The 14,590-nt window shown below is 38.6% G+C and overlaps 1 protein-coding gene across 6 annotated transcripts in view; it reads left to right on the forward strand.

Annotated features, from left to right (window-relative positions):
• The window catches only part of LOC127430641 (rap guanine nucleotide exchange factor 6-like), a 194,494-nt gene that overhangs the window by 83,571 nt on the left and 96,333 nt on the right, over positions 1 to 14,590 (forward strand). The window lies entirely within an intron of this gene.

A 14,590-nucleotide genomic window follows, 5' to 3' on the forward strand; every position in this document is an offset into this window, starting at 1 on the left:
GCAGTGAAAAAGAAGAGGAGACGCACACTTACTCTATTTCTGTGGAGTGATGAAATGATGAAATAAAATCTCAAAGGTTTTGCTTCATGACAAATAAGGGCTCATGGGTTTCATCAGAGCATTGAAATAACGTGTGAAAGAAATTAGGAAAGAAATGTTTTACTATTGCATAATATAATAAAATACTATATAACTATAATAAAATGTGTATAATTTTTAAATAAAAATATTGAATGTAAAATATATGAGTTAAAAAAAAACAAGAATGTAAATGTAAAATTGACCATAATTAAAGTTGAGCAAAAAGAGACATATTTGAATTATTTAGAAATACTTTGATATATATAAAAAAAAAAAATGATGTCATTCGTAAGTTTTTAAAGCCTTAAAAGAAATCACAAGCCCTTAAAGAGACAATTAATCGTCATAATCGCAATTATTTGTTTGACAATTAATCGTCAGCCAAATTTCAGAATCGTGACAGCCCTATAAATGCTTGTATCCTGTAAATAATGTTTTGTTCCAAGAATTCTTCATGAAACCACGGATTAACACATTTTCATAATTACACCACTTGCCTGAATTCAGTCAGTGTCCACATGCTGTTGTGAGGGGAGGAATTCACCTGAGCCAGTGTAAATACTGTTTCTGCCCAGATCGAACCAAATGAAAAACATTTCAAATAGTTTCTAATCCTTGGTGTATACAGCATAGCAATAGCTACTTTGGTAACTGAAACAAGAAAACTTTGATTTTAATGTTTACAACTGGTTATCATCAGCTCTGTCAGTCACTAATTTCACATGTCTTCATGTGTTCGTGTTCATGGTATGATCCGATGGGTAGAAACGGTCATGTCATCAGGGTTATTAAAGGCTCTGTTGATTTAAAGTGAGGAAATGAGAGAATGAAACACAGGATGTAAACAAGAGCAGAATGCAGGTCTGTGGTATTGTGTTTCCTGTCAGTCTGAAAGATGTCTGAGCCACTAATGTGCTTCATTGGCTGTTTGACAGTGAAGCCTCCATGATTCACAGGTCATGTGCAAGTGTGTTGACTTCTGCAAGTATCTGTCATCAGAGTTTTGTGGAATGCTATAGTTTGCTGTCCACTTGCAAAATGTGTTTCTTTAAAATTTTTCACTGTTTGTCAGAAAGAGTTAAAGGTGAAGTGTATTTTTTTGGATGTTGAAATACTTTCTCTTCACCCAGCTTATTATCCTGAGACAAAATATAAAATGTAAGGATTTTCCTATAACGGAATTGGGCCTGATACTGCGCTCATGTACTTGTACTCGTACTCTTAAAAATGCTCACATACTGTCTGACGTACAAATGTAATTTTGTAAACTTTCTGCGCACAAATGAAAGTCGCGAAATGACAAAGAGCAGAGCCCTCACTCACTGTACAGCGTGCAGCACATACAGACTACATATTTAATTAAATTGCAGCATTTTGTGGTTTAATAAACCTGCTTTTCAGGAGATGTGAAGCTGTTGTTAAAAACGTACAGTACAAACTGAGGGCTTCACTCAATTTTCCGCCCAAAAAAAAAAAAAGCTTGATATAAATGGAAAAATAAATGACAGAAATATACCACAACTGTATAGTTATATATAATTGCTGTAATGAATATAATTACTTAATAATAAAATCAATAATAATTGTATTATATTTAAACAATATCTCACATTTGTGGTGCTCTGTTGTGCAGCACTTTGTTTGATGAAAATAACTCCAATGTTTTATTTTGAATTGTGCTGTTAGGAACTGTATAAAAGTATTTTTATATGATAAAAAATAATGCAATGTGTAACGTTGTGCTGGCGCTGGCAAAGACGATGGAGTGAAGAACCCAAGTGCAATTTTATTTACAAAAGTGAAATCCAAAAAACCCTAACTATAAACGTGAAACATGAACTTGAATAGACTTGACTAAAACTTGACTTGACATAAACCTGACTTGACATGGAACCAACATGGAGTGGAGTTGACGGATCGGAGGGACGAGGCGCAGCCAGAGGATCGGAGAGCCAAGGCGGAGCCAGGTGACCGATAGACCGAGGAGCCGGAGGGACGAGGGACCCCGGCAAAGCCGACAGGGAACACAGAGCTGAGGCAATGTTGAGGGACTGACAGGCCAAGGCGGAGTCCAGGGCTCAGAGGGTCCAGGCGGGGTCGGAGGGTTGAAAGTTCCCCTTGCCTGCTCAGGAGAACTAAGGGTGGGTACAAGGGTGGGAACCATCTCCAGGTCCAATTGCTCAGATGTGGCCATGACTTGGCATGGAACAGACTCAGACGTGGCTGTGACGTGGCATGGAGCAGGCTCAGGCGTGGCTGTGACGTGGCATGGAGCAGGCTCAGGCGTGGCTGTGACGTGGCATGGAGCTGGCTGAGGCATTGCTGTGATATGGCATGAAGCAGGCTGAGGATCCGGGGCAAAAGATGGCGCTAGCTCAGCGACCATGACGAGGAACTCTGACTTGGCGACCATGACGAGGAACTCTGACTCGGCGACCATGACGAGGAACTCTGGCTCGGCGGACATGTCGTGGAACTCTGGCTCGGCGGACATGTCGTGGAACTCTGGCTCGGTGGCCATTCTGGAACTCTGTCTCAGCGGCCATGTCGTGAAACTCTGGCTCGGCATCCGCCTCCCCCACAGTGAACGTAGAACCAGTGATCTGCAGGGCAAGGTCGATATACTGAGCGAGGCTGAGGAAACTGCGACCGCCAGGCATCAAAGTGGAGATAGGCTCATTTAGTCCAAATCGGAAACAGTCTTTGAGGGCAACCTCATTAAAGTCCACCTGGCAGGCCAGAGCGCAAAAGTCCTCAACGTAATCCTCCAGGGGACGATTCCCCTGACGTAGGCAGAGGAGCTGGATTGCTGGGTTCATGGTTGGGTCAAATATTTCTGTAACGTTGCACTAGCACTAGCAAAGACGATGGAGTGAAGAACCCAAGTGCAATTTTATTTACAAAAGTGAAATCCAAAAAACCCTAACTATAAACGTGAAACATAAACATGAACATGAATTGAATAGACTTGACTAAAACTTGACTTGACTTGACATGGAACCAACATTACCAAACATACACATGACACAATGTTGAAAATCAATTGGTTTTTTTTTGATAAAAAATTTATTTGATTAAAGTTTCAGTTATTTTATATAGACACCCTTGTGATGATAAAAATTTAACAGTGGAATTCAGACAAAACTATTTTGTATAAAACTAAATTTTAAAAATATCAATTAAAATGGATTTCATTGTGCCCTACATGTTAACATGCAGAGATCCTTCTGTTCACGAAAAGAATCTACCCCTGATATTTGCAAAATAATCCTTATTGATGCACAGCATTTACATATTGTTGTTGTTGTTGTTTTTGTGGAATTTTACATTATAGACTATTTTTGACCATGTGAGAGCTAAAAATTAGTCTGTTGAGGTACAGTCTCTGAAACCAATAAAGTCAGCTGGTGAGCTTTTGGTTTTGTTATAGTGATGTTTGTATAAAACATTTTCATTGAAAGTTTTTTGTGATTTTTGATCATTTTGTGACTGCTAGTAATTACTTTTTAGATGATGTCTTTTGAGAAACAGTTACTGAAACATAATAAACATGTTGCCCTCAAATAATCATCTCACAGTATTGTATTTGATTAAAAATAACTATATTGATATCGGCAAATACTGAAAAGGAAGTATCGGTACTCATACTTGATCTCCAAAAAATGGTATTGGGACATCCCTAATACATTATAAATAATGTTCATACTCAACTTAAAGGCGCTCACGCAATCATCGCTTTGACTAACTAACTAACGACATGTGAGTGCATCGCTATCAGTGCACAGCCATTGTTATGGTGTTATGATGTCATAATGACTCTACTTCAAAATTAACCTGAATCATTTTTGTTGTGTATTATCTCCAACATATAGAGATGCTACAAAGTACATTTTAGCAATAATATGTGAATAAAATGCTGAATAAACTGTTGTAAAGTGTCCATTCAGTATAAAATGAACTGCTGATTCTTTCCTTGTAGCACTGTCTCAGGGGCTCAATGTGGTTTGGAAAGCATACCTCTTTTCCACCAACACTGTGCCAATGCTGGTGACCAATCTGGTCCCATTCTGCATATTTCCACTGATCAAAAGGTGGTTCTGAGCCAGAAAAGCATTATGTATTCACCACTTTAAGTTTTTAGAACAACAGTGAGACTTGAGTGACGTCATTATAATCAACAAACCTGTCTACACTGGAAGCGAATTGCAGTGAAAAACCACTTCAGTTGACAGACACCACATTCCTTATTTTTTTTTTTTTTTTTTGTCATGCTGTACTGCTACTCATTTTGCATGCTCAGACAAGCAGAGCAATGTTTGAAATGGTGTCCTTTTTGACCATTAGACTGGTAGCTATCCATATGTACTGATGGATCTAGTGATTGAATTTGAGTTATTAATGGCAACCTGAGTGTGTGCGGCTCTGAAGAGCAAACATACATCGGTGTTGTACTTCATTTGTTTCTTTAATTCTTTCATATTACTTTCTTTTATTATTACTCAGAAGAGTTAACATAAGCTGTTGATGTTGACTGGTTTTGGATATCAGACAGAACTCTGATATTTGGATATATGCTGATGAAGAGAAAGGTCTAGTGGGAGACTGGATCTAACAGTAGATGCTGCATTAGCAGCTGTTTCTATGAACCATGATACTTTTTTGCATCTGCCACATTAGAAAGGCTCAGAGCCGTAAACACTTGAAACTGAATGGACAGATGCGGTCTGCATCAGTCTGGAGTCTTTTCCAGACAATTTTCACAAGATTTGATTTGCCATAAACATCCAGCAATATTGTAGATGATATAAAAATTCCAAATTAAGCAGAATATTGGTAGAACACTCTATTATTATACTCTATTAAATAATGTTGATCATCAGAGCACTGACTGATGCTTTTAGCTTTTAATCAAAGTGGTGGAATCATCATAAACGGTGGATAGGTCATAACCAAAAATTAATCTAGCTCCAAAAAACATCTTTAATATGTTTATTAAAATCATATAGTTAAGTCATATAACACTAATCATTTACATAGTTTATTATAAACTATAACCTGGGTTATGAAACTTTTAAAGTAATTTATTCATTAAACTGAGATTGTAAATAATTGCTGTGCAGTTTTACATGGACATCTATATTACCATAAAATGAGCTTGTATTACACAGATATTAAATTGTCACTCTATTAAATGACAATACAGGATGGAAAATGTATATAGTTAGCCAGTGCTTTCATTTCTGATAAGTATAAACATAGATTAAAATTTACAGTAGTACTGTTAATAAATCCTACTTGTTGATTCTTTGCTAAAACAGACATTTTTTAATAGCAAACTCCAAATTAAAGTTCTCTACACATCAGTAGATCATGGCACACGTATTGAAGATTACCACAAATGTATTATATGATGAACTGTTTCCATACAAAAGCAGTTTATGTAGTACCCCGAGGCTTCTCCTCTTCTCCTTATGTCAAAGCCAGAAAACTTGTAACAAAGACTGTGCTCATATTATTGCTTGTAAACAAAGACTGTGATGTGCTTTGTTTGGTTTTGGGCAGGTTATGCAGTAACAAAGTCAGTTACATTCTCTCAAGTCAGTTGTGACAGAAATGTGGGCTGATTCTGAGAGAAGCCAAGGGGTTTTATAGGGACTTTTTCCAAAATTGTCACTATGTTGCCCCAGACGTTGGTGATCATGAATCAGCCTTCTCACTGTGCCTTTATCTGCATGAGAGCAGCAGATGTTTTCATCTGGATGCGTGTGAGGGGAGGATCTCTTCTGCTGCTGCTGGTCTAATTTTAGAGGATGACATCATGGCAGCTCCGATGCCCCCTCCCGTCCCTACTTCACTGGGTGGCTTATATTTTCATGCATTTACAGCAGAGGAGATCTCTATGATAGATGAATTTCACTCTCTGTATGTGCTCAAATTCACTGCTTCAGATCTGAGCAGATGCTTTCTGTCTCACTCTACAGGAAGCATGTGTGATGAGCAGTAAAAATAGCAGGAAGTCCTGAGTAGTGAGGAGTGTGAGCACAAGCAGCGATTTTGCGGGCGCGTTTGCACTGTTGGATGATCTGCATCATTTCTTTAGTGAATCGGGCACTAAACCAGTGCAGAGAGTGTGTGCAAAAAACCAGTGCTTTTACCCAGGGTGCGAATTACTCATTAACTTTTGGGGGGTCTCCTCCTTCTGGGTGGGGGGGATATAAAATATATTTATAAATATATATTACTATGTATTTATTAAATTCATTATAAATTACCTACATGTATATATGCAAAATATTTTTCAAGTTTTACCGAAAGGTGCAACTGTAAGAAAATTAAAAATAATGCTAGGGGGAAAAATGTATGGAAAGATGACAGGAAAGCCCCGTCATCTTGTTCTCCCCCTTTATTACTGCACCTAAAAAATCATAAAAAATTGTTTTGCACCTCTTTGTGAACTTTCACACAATTGACAATTACATTTGAGACATTTTGATAAAAAATAAAAAAAATTAATAATAATAATAATTCTAGCATTTTCGGGACATACAGTTTGTCTTGTGCATACACAAGTGTCTGACTGGCAAGTTTCTGAAAACTAAACTGAAGGTGCTGCAGATCAGAGAAGACCTACCGCTTCGCTAGTGTGCATGTTTCAGTCCCATGTTGCATTTGTGAGCTTTGATGATTAAATTCCACCATACAAAGAGGGCAAATGGCTTTACGTTTCCCGTTTTTTGTGCATGCTTGAGTGCGTGAGTGAACGAGCCAGAGAGAGAGACCAAGGGGGAGGGAATGAGCATCGCTGCTGCTCTGAGATAAGCTCTGATTCTAATCAATTTTTAGAGAATTTCAAATTAAATATATGCATTAATACACCTTTAAAAACAACGGTATTAAATGCCATTTAATTTATTACATGATTTTAAATGAGACCCTCCCCCCAAGAATGTGCAAATTTACCTTCCAGGGGGTCTCCTGTTGCATTTAGGGGGCCTGAGACCCCCGTAGACCCACCGTTATTCACACAGTGCTTTTACTGGCCACAATTCATTCTTCGTGAATCTGCCCCTGTGCTTTTTTCTCAGGGCTTTTACTCCATATGTACTGTATGTGGTATGAGTGACACAACTTTTCTTATCTGTACAATGTTTTGACCATATGTTTGACAGTAATGGTGGACAGTAAATAATTATATTTCTTAAGTTATGAAAATGGAACACTTCTAATTTGTCAGCTAGTTAAAAAGAGCCTTTTCAGAGTTGGTTAAATTGCGGATATGCATTGTAAAGTCCAGCTTCTCAGCTTTAAAACAACACCCATTAGGGTTAGTAGTTATTGCGAGTAGTTATTATAATTTTTTTTTTCAGCACTGAACGTCAAAAAGTATTTTTGTATTTATTTATTATATAGTATTTATTTATTATAATTTAAGTGACTCAAGAGCAAGCTAACAGTATATGCTTGAAGTACTTTCTCTCTGCATGGCAGACAGCATGTAACTATATGTACCTAAATCTCAGAATGTTCACATACTTTTGATCAACTTGTTTTTTAATGCTACAATAATTTAATAAATACTTTTGAATCCATGAATGACCTTGCTTTTGTTTATTTATGAAGTGTATAATTATATCAGAAATGAAGGCATTTTCTCTCAATGCATTAGCATTTTGGCTGTGCACTTGCAGAATGAAGCAAGCACGCAAACACAGAACTATAACTACATGAAGCCTACAGCGTAGGATTGACACGGAAGTAAAAATCGACCTTAAGTAATAGGTATCAAAATTCACAGAATTTATTACACCTTACAGCGCATATCAAATTAATACCCGTCTTTCATTCGCATTCATTTGTTCTAGCAGTTTCCATCTGGAATTACTATCAGGCTTTTTTTTTTTTTAGTCCTCGTGGTCGCGTAGTGATTCGCCTCAATCCGGGTGGCGGAGGACGAATCCCAGCTGCCTCCGCTTCTGAGACCACCAGCCCACGCATCTTATCACGTGGCTTGTTGAGCGCATTGCCACAGAGACATAGCGCGAGTGGAGGCTTCACGCTATCCACCGCAGCAACCACGCTCAACTCACCACGCGCCCCACCGAGAACGAACCACATTATAGCGACCACGAGGAGGTTACCCCATGTGACTCTACCCTCCCTAGCAACCGGGCCAATTTGGTTGCTTAGGAGACCTGGCTGGAGTCACTCAGCACGCCCTTACTATCAGGCTTGATAAATCACCACCCTTTAGTGTACACACTTGGAGGCACACCTCTAAATTGCTTGTTCGTTTCTGGAAAACATGGAAAAAGTGCCAAGATTTGTTATTTTGTGCATCCAAAAGACGCAATCCTTAGACTACATTAGTAGATCAGCTCAGACCTTTTCTGCACATGCTATCGAGTTTACGTATATTTTTATACACGCAAACCTTTAGTAAATTAGGGACTCAATGGTAGATGCCGCATTGATGATGCACATTTGCATAAAATTTAACTCAAAAATTACCAGTTGTTGCTGCTGTTCATGTTGTCTTAAATCGGCAAACACATTTATCACCGTTGTCACTGGCTAATCAAATGTGTGCCAGTGTTGTTGCACCGGTTACATTTTGACGTCGAAAATGAGAAAACCCTGATGATTGCAAATCTCATGTAAACGTTTTCTTGCACTGTTGGATTTTTTGAAATAAACTGACAGACTTGAAAAATACACATTTGAGATGTCATGAGGGTGAGTAAATGATGAGAGAATCATTTTTAGGTGAAATGTTCCTTTAATACAGATCACCCTAGCAATAATAAAAATTATCAAGCTGATGGCTCATTTCAAACAGTGGTTGTAGTTGCTTGATTTGATTTTTTTTTTAAGCAAGTACAAAAGGTCCCCACACATTCCTAATTAGCATTAAGTAATTAATTAATATTGAGTGCAAGAGGTACGGCCCAGTGTGTGTTCAGTGCAGCGCATGTGTGAGTTATTGTTCGTGGTGGTTTGAGCCCAGCATTCATGTCACAGTCACTTTCTAAAAGCTGGGGAGACAATGAGACCCGGGGGGATACGGGTAACCCCACCCCCTCTCGTCCACTCTCACGGGCACTCCTCTTTTGTGCTGTGTGGCTTTTACATCTGTAACAAAACAGTGACAGCGGCCAGAAACTCTTGAGCCACAGCACTCAGCGGCAGTTAAGACTAGCGTTACTTAAGCAGCGCACAGGATAAAGACACGACACTCAACCTCTTACACACAGTCAGACAGGAAGCACATCCTGTCTGTCATCTGTTTACTGTCTCGCTGAGACCTACAGCTCTGTTTCTATATCCTGCCGTCTCTGAATGCACCGCAGTACTTCTTAACTGCAAAACAAACCTTGCTAAAGCACGCTTGCAATGGATATACCTAGCTAGGGTCATGAATTCTTTTTTGACGGTTCATTGTCATACACATGACTGCTTTTAATGATTTAATTGTAATTGCCTAGGTATAGTGATCAGAGACTTTTGTCTGCAGAAAGATTTTAACATATGTTGTGAATGCCTGCTGCGTCTCTGAGTCTAAAATAAAAAATTTGAGCAGCATATGCCTGCAGTGATACTAAAGGGACTGTACAGCAGCTCGCTCGCAAACCAAATTGTGTTATATTAAAACCTGGGCATAGTCTACAAGCTCCGAGGCAGAGCCTCTCTCACTCCTCGGGAAGCTCCATGTGCTGAGCTCCCATTGGCTGCCTCTGAAAGAGATGATGTCATACTTGAGTATCTGTGCCGATCCGAGCAGGCTTGGGAGTAACATTCACTTCCCATTACTTTCTGGCTTCAGAGAAAGAAGAGGGTTTTCACGCACTCGCGTTATGCAGTGCAGGTTTTTTTTTTTTTCATGCCAGATTTCATGCTCAGTTTTTGTATTCCCAGCAGTCCCAGAATCTGCTGCCTGCTGTCTGACCTGATAATAGGATCAAGTTTTTCATAGGTTCATATCTTCCTCACTGCAGAAATGCGCCTTTGTCACAATCACAAAAGAGTGCAACAGATCGTGTTGTGTGGCCCATGTGCACAAGGAATACATTAGCATAACAAGCGCTTTCCTGCGTCTCCCTGCGCGTTTGTGAAGCAGTAATTTATGCCCATCGTTGTCATTTATGAATTCTACTCTTGCATAGAAGACATTACAGAAGACTCTGGGTTTTATGTTGTTCTAATCAATAAAGATGTTCCTCATCTCCTCTCCGCTCATGCACTCCTTGCAGCCAATCGCTCTAATGCAGTCGCGCAATCCCACCCCATCCACGTGCTCCCACAGCCCTCCCAGTACAGGTGATGTCATGCTTTTCTGCCGGGCTTTTCTCTGTCCCTCTCACACTTAGACGTTCCATCTTCAGCAGCGGAGCGTCCAATCGATGGAAGTCTCTCCAGGGAGAGCTCTTTGGGTCTCCGGCAGGGGATGTGCACTTGGAGGCTGGATGCAGCAGCAGGCACACAGACCCCAGTGGTGGACAGCCACGCAATTCTGCTGCTTTTCCACAAAAATCGTTTGCATTGGGTTTGGTCTGTGATACAGCACAAAAACATAGAACCAGAAGGATTCAAACACTGCCAGAACCTCATGTAGAGTTTTCTCTAACTCAGCCTGGACTTTTGTATTTGTGTTCATCTAAAGAAGAAGTTGAGCTGGGTTTCTAGGGTTTATTTGGGTTTTTACCTTTTTTCTTCGAGTTGGATCTCTTGTCTAGTCTAGGCACTGCCCTTTGTGGGATCTAGTTCCTGCAATGTTCCAAGGAAAAACTGGATTGTTTGTGGTGACTCTCTGCTGAAACGGGTACTTGGATTGCTTGATTCTCTCACGACCAGTTCAAGTTTTCTATAATCCACCTGGATTCTTTCTCTCTGTGTTCTCTTTTTGTGGAAAGTTTTCCTCTCTTCTTGCGAAATGGCTTTCCTCGTCCGTTGCTATGCCAACTGCTTGCAGCCGTGGTCCTCTAAAGTAAGTGATGTCATAATTCTTTGGTGTGTCGCACTACTGAGATTGCATATGTGTTTAGGCTTTGCAGTTACATGAAATGGAAGCATTTAAATGTTTGTGTATTTTGAAGTTTTCTTGTTTTTCTTTTTACATCTATTCTCTAGGAGAAAGGAACGGGTTTAAATAATCAATATTTAAATTATATCAATGACTCTTATGTGCAGAGAAAGGCTAGATATTAAAATACAGTATATTAGAGGACTGCATGGGCATTAAGTTGTACCCTGAACCCGGCCCATACCACGAAACTGTGTGACCCGACCTGACAGGTACCATCAAATTTTAAGCCCGAACCCAAAATCAATCACTCTTTTTAGAATTTATTTTCCAAGCAAGTACATTGGTTGCAACAGGCTTTATTTTATGTAAGCACCATAGGCAACATTTGTAACAGTAAAGTAACAGTAAGCAAACACAGTTTTAACAAGGCATGACGGCCCATTTGCACAAAAGATTTATTTTAAATGCTTACCATTTATCAGGCAAAGAAACTTTGGTGGGTGAAAAGCAAAGTTGAATCTTTGTGACACCTGTGCTACGCAGTGCACCGAATAAAACAGAACGCAGGTATCTTGAATATTTAAGAAAAAATTGAAGTTTTTTATTTTTATTTTATTTTTTTTACTTGACACGATCTAAAAATGCAGCGGTCCTGTGTGAAATGCTGAGAAAAACAAAACAAAACAGGGAGACATGGTGCATCGGTCAAAGATGTCCATCCAGCACGTTTATGTAGAAAAAGAATTGAAAAACAGTGCGAACGCACGCAAAAACTTGTTTGGTGTAAACTGTCCCTAACTTTTCTTTGCCGTGTCTGTGTGAATGAGTGCGCGAGATGAGTTTAAATGAAAAAATTATTGTATTCATTAAATAAATGTAGCCTATTATATTAAATTAAAATTACATTATCAAAATATTTATAATAAATATATGACATAAAATATTTATAATAAAGAGATTTAACGAAAATATATTTTTTTTCATTCATTTTGAGTGTGATCCAAAGTTACAGTGTAGTTGGAAAACTGACCTGAACCCGGCGCGAAACTCAATGGTTTGTCTGTTGGGCTCGGGTCAGGTAACAGTCCTTTAGTTTGAATTACCACTAAAAAATGAAATTAATGATTCTCATGAGCAGATATTTAAGTTAGTAATCACGCGCTGTTTTAGCAGTTATCTTTTATTTATCTGAGCATTAGTCAGGTGTTACTATTCTGGATGAATGTAGATTTCGGGCCAATCAAACAAACAGTGCTTTGATAACGTCACTGAGCTAGTGTCACAGGCACAGGAAGTCAGCCCACGAATGACTTAATTATAGTAGTTTCATTAAACTGGGAAAGGACAAAACTATTTAACATTAAGAAAAAGAATTAAAATAATGCATACAGCAGCTTTTAAGTCAACATGAAATGGCTTTCGCAACCCATTTTAGTTCTGTAATGTGGCATCATTTGATAAAAGATTATTTATTAAATTCATGTTGAGTTGAAAGTCAGAAATGTTTTATGGAAAAGCTCAGAAATTTGACCCTCTTCTCCTGTACAAAACCCTTCCTCTGTGAGCCTGAGATAAAATAAATGGCAGCAATACATTTGGGGCTTCTGTTTTTCAGGAAACTGTGTGCTGTTTCCAGAATTGAAGTCCATGACTGACTGTGATTATTACTGAAGCATATGTACAGTATGTGTTCATTCAAAGTGCTCGTGATAAATGACTTGTGCTCAGTCTTAAACTGTATCTTATTCCCTGTTGGGTGTCTTCCAAAGAGGAAACGTGTTTCAGTCTTTTGCATCTACTCTAGCAGAACACTCTTGAATGGCAATTCTACAGACCGTTACACACATGGAAAAAGGGTTCAGATGGTCTGTGCCTCCGTACATGAAGTCAGTGTGACTTCTGATGTTGTCTGGTGTTTGTCTTAATTATGAAAATTACTGGCATCTAATAAGCCCTCTGGTGATAAGTGATGCACATTTACACTTCCTGCTGTTGTTTTATTCATTAATACTGCAAGCTGAAATGTTCTGTGTACTGATATTGGGGAAGGCTTAGCTAGAAAGGCATTTTGTCTTCTTGACCTAGTTGTTACTTTATTTCAAAACAAAATCTTTGTTTATTATAGTTTTTGGTAAAACAGGTTTCATAGGTAACTATTAATGTTTTTACCATAAAACATAGTGTGGCAGACCTGTGCCTTTCAACTGAAGGAGGAAGCGGAAGCCGGGTAAGCATCCAAACGTAAGACGTTTATTTTACAAATACTAAGGTATGCTTTTCAGCATCTACATAAATACACTCAAACACAGTAGGCTTTTCAGCCGCATATTCAACACATAGACAGCTTTATGCTTCTCTCTCTCTCAAACTGCGGCTCTGGCTCCTCTTTAATTAATAATTCTCCTCCAGCCGTCCATGCTTATCGCTTGGCCACGCCCTGCTCACCATATGTAGATTGACCGTTAATCATAGACCATAATCAGCATCAGGTTCTGAAAGAAGAAGAATATCAGTAATGTAGTTAGTTGTTATTCTCTTGGGTTGGATATTGTCATCTAACTCATGATATGATACAAGTTGTGATACATCACGTTTCAATACATCATAACGCATCTCAATATAATAATTTGTTTATGATTGAAACCATGACAAACACTTGGGTCTGAATCGCTCTCACACGGTTTGCTTCAAGTTTATCCAGCACGGCGCCTCGTAGAAATGTCTCTTACCGCATTGTAGAAACGCAGATTTGAGATTTTGTGCTTATTTAGACAACCTGCTTCTTCATAATCTGTAGGAAACTATGATTGCACCCATAAATAAAAGAATGGATGCAACTAGGGATGGGAATCGTAAAGAATTGAACAATTACGAATCCTCTTTAGGATTTCCGGTTCCTTTACAGTTCCATTAACGTTTCTTTCTTTTAAATGTTGTCACCGCGCTCTCCCAGAAAGATCAGGTGCCAAGGCCCAAAATTTAAATCACAAAAATAAAGGAAGTGTAGACCTTCCTTTATTTTTCTTTTAAAGAAGAAGTATTTGGAATTAAGAAATGTAATTTTTTTGCAGTTACTTTCCTCAGCAGCCTGTTGCCAAATGAAGACAAATTTCAACAGAGCAGATATAACGAATCAGAAATAAACTTAACACAGACTTTTTTATTACTTTTAGAGGCATAAATTCAGTCCATAAATTCGTCCTAACTATATATTAAATAAAATTCCTGAACAAACCAAAATATGAAAACATATTTCATTCAATCATTTATTTGTCAAATTAATTTGCACTTTTAAGTCTCAGGACTACACTGTTCGTGCAGTAGATTTAAAAGAACTGGCTCATAAGAGTCCTTCGTTCAGGAATCAAACTACACTGGTCGTGCTGTTTATTTCACACTGTAGATTCAAAAGAACCAGCTCATAAGTGTCATCTGTTTGGGTATCAGACTACACTGGTCGGGAAACACCATCAAGAGTATTTTAGTATG

This window comes from Myxocyprinus asiaticus, chromosome 40, assembly GCF_019703515.2.
Source record: "Myxocyprinus asiaticus isolate MX2 ecotype Aquarium Trade chromosome 40, UBuf_Myxa_2, whole genome shotgun sequence".
NCBI classification, from domain to species: Eukaryota; Metazoa; Chordata; class Actinopteri; order Cypriniformes; family Catostomidae; genus Myxocyprinus; species Myxocyprinus asiaticus.